The sequence below is a fragment of the Petromyzon marinus genome, unplaced genomic scaffold, assembly GCF_048934315.1.
Source record: "Petromyzon marinus isolate PM22_M1 ecotype Great Lakes invasive population unplaced genomic scaffold, UKy_Petmar_22M1.pri1.0 PM_G_Scaffold_27, whole genome shotgun sequence".
Lineage (NCBI taxonomy): Eukaryota > Metazoa > Chordata > Hyperoartia > Petromyzontiformes > Petromyzontidae > Petromyzon > Petromyzon marinus.
In genome coordinates, this window is record NW_027422839.1 from 69,884 (window position 1) to 78,287 (window position 8,404).

The 8,404-nt window shown below is 48.2% G+C and overlaps 1 long non-coding RNA gene across 2 annotated transcripts in view; it reads right to left on the minus strand.

The window, feature by feature from the left end:
• The window catches only part of LOC142913985 (uncharacterized), a 25,946-nt gene extending 18,030 nt beyond the window's left edge, over nt 1-7,916 (minus strand). The window contains exon 1 of one of the 2 annotated variants that reach the window (XR_012934998.1): nt 7,820-7,916. This is a non-coding gene — a long non-coding RNA (uncharacterized LOC142913985). Of the gene's footprint in view, nt 1-5,762; nt 5,859-7,819 lie in introns of those variants that run through there. The other variant, XR_012934999.1, reaches the window with a different exon arrangement.
• Nucleotides 7,917-8,404: the final 488 nt, after the last annotated feature.

The window sequence follows — 8,404 nt, forward strand, 5'->3', positions numbered from 1 at the left end:
CCACCCTGGTCAATGTGACCTGACCATACTTCACCACTCTGGTCAATGTGTACTGACCATACTTCACCACGCTGGTCAATGTGACCTGACCATACTTCACCACGCTGGTCAATGTGTACTGACCATACTTCACCACTCTGGTCAATGTGTACTGACCATACTTCACCACGCTGGTCAATGCGACCTGACCATACTTCACCACGCTGGTCAATGTGTACTGACCATACTTCACCACTCTGGTCAATGTGTACTGACCATACTTCACCACCCTGGTCAATGTGTACTGACCATACTTCACCACGCTGGTCAATGTGACCTGACCATACTTCACCACCCTGGTCAATGTGACCTGACCATACTTCACCACTCTGGTCAATGTGTACTGACCATACTTCACCACTCTGGTCAATGCGGACTGACCATACTTCACCATGCTGGTCAATGTGTACTGACCATACTTCACCATCCTGGTCAATGTGTACTGACCATACTTCACCACGCTGGTCAATGTGACCTGACCATACTTCACCACGCTGGTCAATGTGTACTGACCATACTTCACCACGCTGGTCAATGTGACCTGACCATACTTCACCACCCTGGTCAATGTGTACTGACCATACTTCACCACGCTGGTAAATGTGTACTGACCATACTTCACCACCCTGGTCAATGTGTACTGACCATACTTCACCACCCTGGTCAATGTGTAATGACCATACTTCACCACGCTGGTCAATGTGTACTGGCCATACTTCACCACCCTGATCAATGTGTACTGACCATACTTCACCACCCTGGTCAATGTGTACTGACCATACTTCACCACGCTGGTCAATGTGTACTGACCATACTTCACCACCCTGGTCAATGTGTACTGACCATACTTCACCACCCTGGTCAATGTGTACTGACCATACTTCACACCGCTGGTCAATGTGGACTGACCATACTTCACCACCCTGGTCAATGTGGACTGACCATACTTCACCACCCTGGTCAATGTGTACTGACCATACTTCACGACCCTGGTCAATGTGTACTGACCATACTTCACCACCCTGGTCAATGTGGACTGACCATACTTCACCAATCTGGTCAATGCGACCTGACCATACTTCACCACGCTGGTCAATGTGTACTGACCATACTTCACCACTCTGGTCAATGTGGACTGACCATACTTCACCACGCTGGTCAATGTGTACTGACCATACTTCACCACGCTGGTCAATGTGTACTGACCATACTTCACCACTCTGGTCAATGTGGACTGACCATACTTCACCATGCTGGTCAATGTGTACTGACCATACTTCACCACCCTGGTCAATGTGTACTGACCATACTTCACCACGCTGGTCAATGTGACCTGACCATACTTCACCACGCTGGTCAATGTGTACTGACCATACTTCACCACGCTGGTCAATGTGACCTGACCATACTTCACCACCCTGGTCAATGTGTACTGACCATACTTCACCACGCTGGTCAATGTGTACTGACCATACTTCACCACCCTGGTCAATGTGTACTGACCATACTTCACCACCCTGGTCAATGTGTAATGACCATACTTCACCACGCTGGTCAATGTGTACTGGCCATACTTCACCACCCTGATCAATGTGTACTGACCATACTTCACCACCCTGGTCAATGTGTACTGACCATACTTCACCACGCTGGTCAATGTGTACTGACCATACTTCACCACCCTGGTCAATGTGTACTGACCATACTTCACCACCCTGGTCAATGTGTACTGACCATACTTCACCACCCTGGTCAATGTGGACTGACCATACTTCACCAATCTGGTCAATGCGACCTGACCATACTTCACCACGCTGGTCAATGTGTACTGACCATACTTCACCACTCTGGTCAATGTGGACTGACCATACTTCACCACGCTGGTCAATGTGTACTGACCATACTTCACCACGCTGGTCAATGTGTACTGACCATACTTCACCACCCTGGTCGATGTGTACTGACCATACTTCACCACTCTGGTCAATGTGACCTGACCATACTTCACCACCCTGGTCAATGTGACCTGACCATACTTCACCACTGTGGTTAATGTGTACTGACCATACTTCACCACCCTGGTCAATGTGACCTGACCATACTTCACCACGCTGGTCAATGTGACCTGACCATACTTCACCACGCTGGTCAATGTGAACTGACCATACTTCACGCTGGTCAATGTGTACTGACCATACTTCACCACGCTGGTCAATGTGTACTGACCATACTTCACCACGCTGGTCAATGTGTACTGACCATACTTCACCACGCTGGTCAATGCGACCTGACCATACTTCACCACGCTGGTCAATGTGTACTGACCATACTTCACCACGCTGGTCAATGTGTACTGACCATACTTCACCACGCTGGTCAATGTGACCTGACCATACTTCATCACGCTGGTCAATGTGTACTGACCATACTTCACCACGCTGGTCAATGTGTACTGACCATACTTCACCATGCTGGTCAATGTGACCTGACCATACTTCATCACGCTGGTCAATGTGTACTGACCATACTTCACCACCCTGGTCAATGTGACCTGACCATACTTCACCACGCTGGTCAATGTGACCTGACCATACTTCACCACGCTGGTCAATGTGTACTGACCATACTTCACCACGCTGGTCAATGTGACCTGACCATACTTCACCACCCTGGTCAATGTGTACTGACCATACTTCACCACGCTGGTAAATGTGTACTGACCATACTTCACCACCCTGGTCAATGTGTACTGACCATACTTCACCACCCTGGTCAATGTGTAATGACCATACTTCACCACGCTGGTCAATGTGTACTGGCCATACTTCACCACCCTGATCAATGTGTACTGACCATACTTCACCACCCTGGTCAATGTGTACTGACCATACTTCACCACGCTGGTCAATGTGTACTGACCATACTTCACCACCCTGGTCAATGTGTACTGACCATACTTCACCACCCTGGTCAATGTGTACTGACCATACTTCACACCGCTGGTCAATGTGGACTGACCATACTTCACCACCCTGGTCAATGTGGACTGACCATACTTCACCACCCTGGTCAATGTGTACTGACCATACTTCACGACCCTGGTCAATGTGTACTGACCATACTTCACCACCCTGGTCAATGTGGACTGACCATACTTCACCAATCTGGTCAATGCGACCTGACCATACTTCACCACGCTGGTCAATGTGTACTGACCATACTTCACCACTCTGGTCAATGTGGACTGACCATACTTCACCACGCTGGTCAATGTGTACTGACCATACTTCACCACGCTGGTCAATGTGTACTGACCATACTTCACCACTCTGGTCAATGCGGACTGACCATACTTCACCATGCTGGTCAATGTGTACTGACCATACTTCACCACCCTGGTCAATGTGTACTGACCATACTTCACCACGCTGGTCAATGTGACCTGACCATACTTCACCACGCTGGTCAATGTGTACTGACCATACTTCACCACGCTGGTCAATGTGACCTGACCATACTTCACCACCCTGGTCAATGTGTACTGACCATACTTCACCACGCTGGTCAATGTGTACTGACCATACTTCACCACCCTGGTCAATGTGTACTGACCATACTTCACCACCCTGGTCAATGTGTAATGACCATACTTCACCACGCTGGTCAATGTGTACTGGCCATACTTCACCACCCTGATCAATGTGTACTGACCATACTTCACCACCCTGGTCAATGTGTACTGACCATACTTCACCACGCTGGTCAATGTGTACTGACCATACTTCACCACCCTGGTCAATGTGTACTGACCATACTTCACCACCCTGGTCAATGTGTACTGACCATACTTCACACCGCTGGTCAATGTGTACTGACCATACTTCACCACCCTGGTCAATGTGGACTGACCATACTTCACCAATCTGGTCAATGCGACCTGACCATACTTCACCACGCTGGTCAATGTGTACTGACCATACTTCACCACTCTGGTCAATGTGGACTGACCATACTTCACCACGCTGGTCAATGTGTACTGACCATACTTCACCACGCTGGTCAATGTGTACTGACCATACTTCACCACCCTGGTCGATGTGTACTGACCATACTTCACCACTCTGGTCAATGTGACCTGACCATACTTCACCACCCTGGTCAATGTGACCTGACCATACTTCACCACTGTGGTTAATGTGTACTGACCATACTTCACCACCCTGGTCAATGTGACCTGACCATACTTCACCACGCTGGTCAATGTGACCTGACCATACTTCACCACGCTGGTCAATGTGAACTGACCATACTTCACCACGCTGGTCAATGTGTACTGACCATACTTCACCACGCTGGTCAATGTGTACTGACCATACTTCACCACGCTGGTCAATGTGTACTGACCATACTTCACCACGCTGGTCAATGCGACCTGACCATACTTCACCACGCTGGTCAATGTGTACTGACCATACTTCACCACGCTGGTCAATGTGTACTGACCATACTTCACCACGCTGGTCAATGTGACCTGACCATACTTCACCACGCTGGTCAATGTGTACTGACCATACTTCACCATGCTGGTCAATGTGACCTGACCATACTTCATCACGCTGGTCAATGTGTACTGACCATACTTCACCACCCTGGTCAATGTGACCTGACCATACTTCACCACCCTGGTCAATGTGACCTGACCATACTTCACCACGCTGGTCAATGTGTACTGACCATACTTCACCACGCTGGTCAATGTGACCTGACCATACTTCACCACGCTGGTCAATGTGTACTGACCATACTTCACCACGCTGGTCAATGTGACCTGACCATACTTCACCACGCTGGTCAATGTGACCTGACCATACTTCACCACGCTGGTCAATGTGAACTGACCATACTTCACCACGCTGGTCAATGTGTACTGACCATACTTCACCACGCTGGTCAATGTGTACTGACCATACTTCACCACGCTGGTCAATGTGTACTGACCATACTTCACCACGCTGGTCAATGCGACCTGACCATACTTCACCACGCTGGTCAATGTGTACTGACCATACTTCACCACGCTGGTCAATGTGTACTGACCATACTTCACCACGCTGGTCAATGTGACCTGACCATACTTCATCACGCTGGTCAATGTGTACTGACCATACTTCACCACGCTGGTCAATGTGTACTGACCATACTTCACCATGCTGGTCAATGTGACCTGACCATACTTCATCACGCTGGTCAATGTGTACTGACCATACTTCACCACGCTGGTCAATGTGACCTGACCATACTTCACCACGCTGGTCAATGTGTACTGACCATACTTCACCACGCTGGTCAATGTGTACTGACCATACTTCACCACGCTGGTCAATGTGTACTGACCATACTTCACCACGCTGGTCAATGTGACCTGACCATACTTCACCACGCTGGTCAATGTGTACTGACCATACTTCACCACCCTGGTCAATGTGACCTGACCATACTTCACCACGCTGGTCAATGTGACCTGACCATACTTCACCACTCTGGTCAATGTAGACTGACCATACTTCACCACGCTGGTCAATGCGTGCTAACCATTGTGCCACCGCTCCCCCCGTTGCCCTAAACGTGCACAACCTGCGCAAATATTAAACGCCGTGTATATTACGATGATAAAATAAACATTAGGCGAGTAATTTAAGAGTTGTGTTTAATTAAAAGTTTACCTCACGCGAGCCCCCAGCGCAGCCGTTTCCACTTTTCCCGCCAAAAACAAACCGTCACCAAAACCAACACTGCAAACTCTTCACGTTCCCACTTGGACGACTAACTTCAGCTTAATTATTAATTATCTATCACTCGTGACTCTCTCTCTATACACACACACGCGTGTACATTTACACGATGAGGAGATTATTTACTTTGTTAACAAAACAACCTCGCATGGTCTACAGGAGGTCGGAGGTCGTGGGTTAGATCATGTCCCTGAGAGATGTCAGTGTGTGAGTGTGAGATTGTCAGTGTGTGTTAGATTGTCAGTGTGTGTGAGTGTGAGGTTGTCAGTGTGTGTGTGTGTGAGGTTGTCAGTGTGTGAGTGTGAGGTTGTCAGTGTGTGTGTGTGTGAGTGTGAGGTTGTCAGCCTGTGTGTGTGAGTGTGAGATTGTCAGCCTGTGTGAGTGTGAGGTTGTCAGTGTGTGTGAGTGTGAGGTTGTCAGTGTGTGAGTGTGAGGTTGTCACAGTGTGTGTGTGTGAGTGTGAGGTTGTCAGCCTGTGTGTGTGAGTGTGAGATTGTCAGCCTGTGTGAGTGTGAGGTTGTCAGTGTGTGTGAGTGTGAGGTTGTCAGTGTGTGTGTGTTAGATTGTCAGTGTGTGTGAGTGTGAGGTTGTCAGTGTGTGTGTGTGTGAGGTTGTCAGTGTGTGAGTGTGAGGTTGTCAGTGTGTGTGTGTGAGTGTGAGGTTGTCAGCCTGTGTGTGTGAGTGTGAGATTGTCAGCCTGTGTGAGTGTGAGGTTGTCAGTGTGTGTGAGTGTGAGGTTGTCAGTGTGTGAGTGTGAGGTTGTCACAGTGTGTGTGTGAGTGTGAGGTTGTCAGCCTGTGTGTGTGAGATTGTCAGCCTGTGTGAGTGTGAGGTTGTCAGTGTGTGTGAGTGTGAGGTTGTCAGTGTGTGTGTGTGAGGTTGTCACAGTGTGTGTGTGTGAGGTTGTCAGTGTGTGAGTGTGAGGTTGTCAGTGTGTGAGTGTGAGGTTGTCACAGTGTGTGAGTGTGAGGTTGTCACAGTGTGTGTGTGCGGTTGTCACAGTGTGTGTGAGGTTGTCAGTGGTGTGTGAGTGTGAGGTTGTCAGTGTGTGTGTGAGGTTGTCAGTGTGTGTGAGTGTGAGGTTGTCAGTGTGTGAGTGTGAGGTTGTCACAGTGTGTGTGAGGTTGTCAGTGTGTGTGTGTGAGGTCAGTGTGTGTGTGAGGTTGTCACAGTGTGTGTGAGTGTGAGGTTGTCACAGTGTGTGAGTGTGAGGTTGTCACAGTGTGTGTGTGAGGTTGTCACAGTGTGTGTGAGGTTGTCAGTGTGTGTGTGTGAGTGTGAGGTTGTCAGTGTGTGTGTGTGAGGTTGTCAGTGTGTGTGAGTGTGAGGTTGTCAGTGTGTGTATGAGTGTGAGGTTGTCAGTGTGTGTGTGAGGTTGTCAGTGTGTGTGTGTGTGAGGTTGTCAGTGTGTGTGAGTGTGAGGTTGTCAGTGTGTGTATGAGTGTGAGGTTGTCAGTGTGTGAGTGTGAGGTTGTCAGTGTGTGTGAGTGTGAGGTTGTCAGTGTGTGTGTGTGAGGTTGTCACAGTGTGTGTGTGTGAGTGTGAGGTTGTCAGTGTGTGTGTGTGAGTGTGAGGTTGTCACAGTGTGTGTGAGTGTGAGGTTGTCACAGTGTGTGTGAGTGTGAGGTTGTCACAGTGTGTGTGAGTGTGAGGTTGTCATTGTGTGTGTGAGTGTGAGGTTGTCAGTGTGTGAGTGTGAGGTTGTCACAGTGTGTGTGAGTGTGAGGTTGTCAGTGTGTGTGTGAGTGTGAGGTTGTCAGTGTGTGAGTGTGAGGTTGTCACAGTGTGTGTGTGTGTGAGGTTGTCAGTGTGTGAGTGTGAGGTTGTCAGTGTGTGTGAGTGTGAGGTTGTCAGTGTGTGTGAGTGTGAGGTTGTCACAGTGTGTATGAGTGTGAGGTTGTCACAGTGTGTATGTAAGTGTGAGGTTGTCACAGTGTGTGTGTGAGTGTGAGGTTGTCACAGTGTGTGAGTGTGAGGTTGTCACTGACCCTGGTGAATCTTCGTCGTTGTCAAGGCCGCAGGCTTCACCTCCCTCACGACTCTCAAAATGGCGGCGAGCGAGGAGGAGCCAGAAAACTCCGCGTCACGTGGGAGGGGAGAAACTGAAACTTGATTGGCTCCAAGGCGGAGAGATTTTTATTTTTTTTCGGGGAAATTGTTTTTCTTTTTAACCGTACGACGGATTTACAAAACTCACCATCAACAATAAACACTCGCGTTGGCATTGGCGCGGTCTGAAAAAAAAACCAAATTTTTATTGGTTATGTAAATATTTTAAAAAACGCAGTAATATCAGAAATCTCATCTTGAGTAACAAAAAAATGACCCAAATGATATTCCGTATTCTTAGCTCTTTCGGTAAAGTCACGTTGAAGGGAAACAATAAAATAATAAAATATATATGAAACAATAAAAATTCTCACGACGTTTTGACCATAACACAAACGGTCGTCATCAGGTGTGTCGGTTTGCATAAATGTATTTATTTTTAAACGGTTTATTTATTTATAAACGTTAGCACCACGCGCAGCGATTTGGCAGTTTATTTAGAAGGACTAGTCCATCTATGTTCT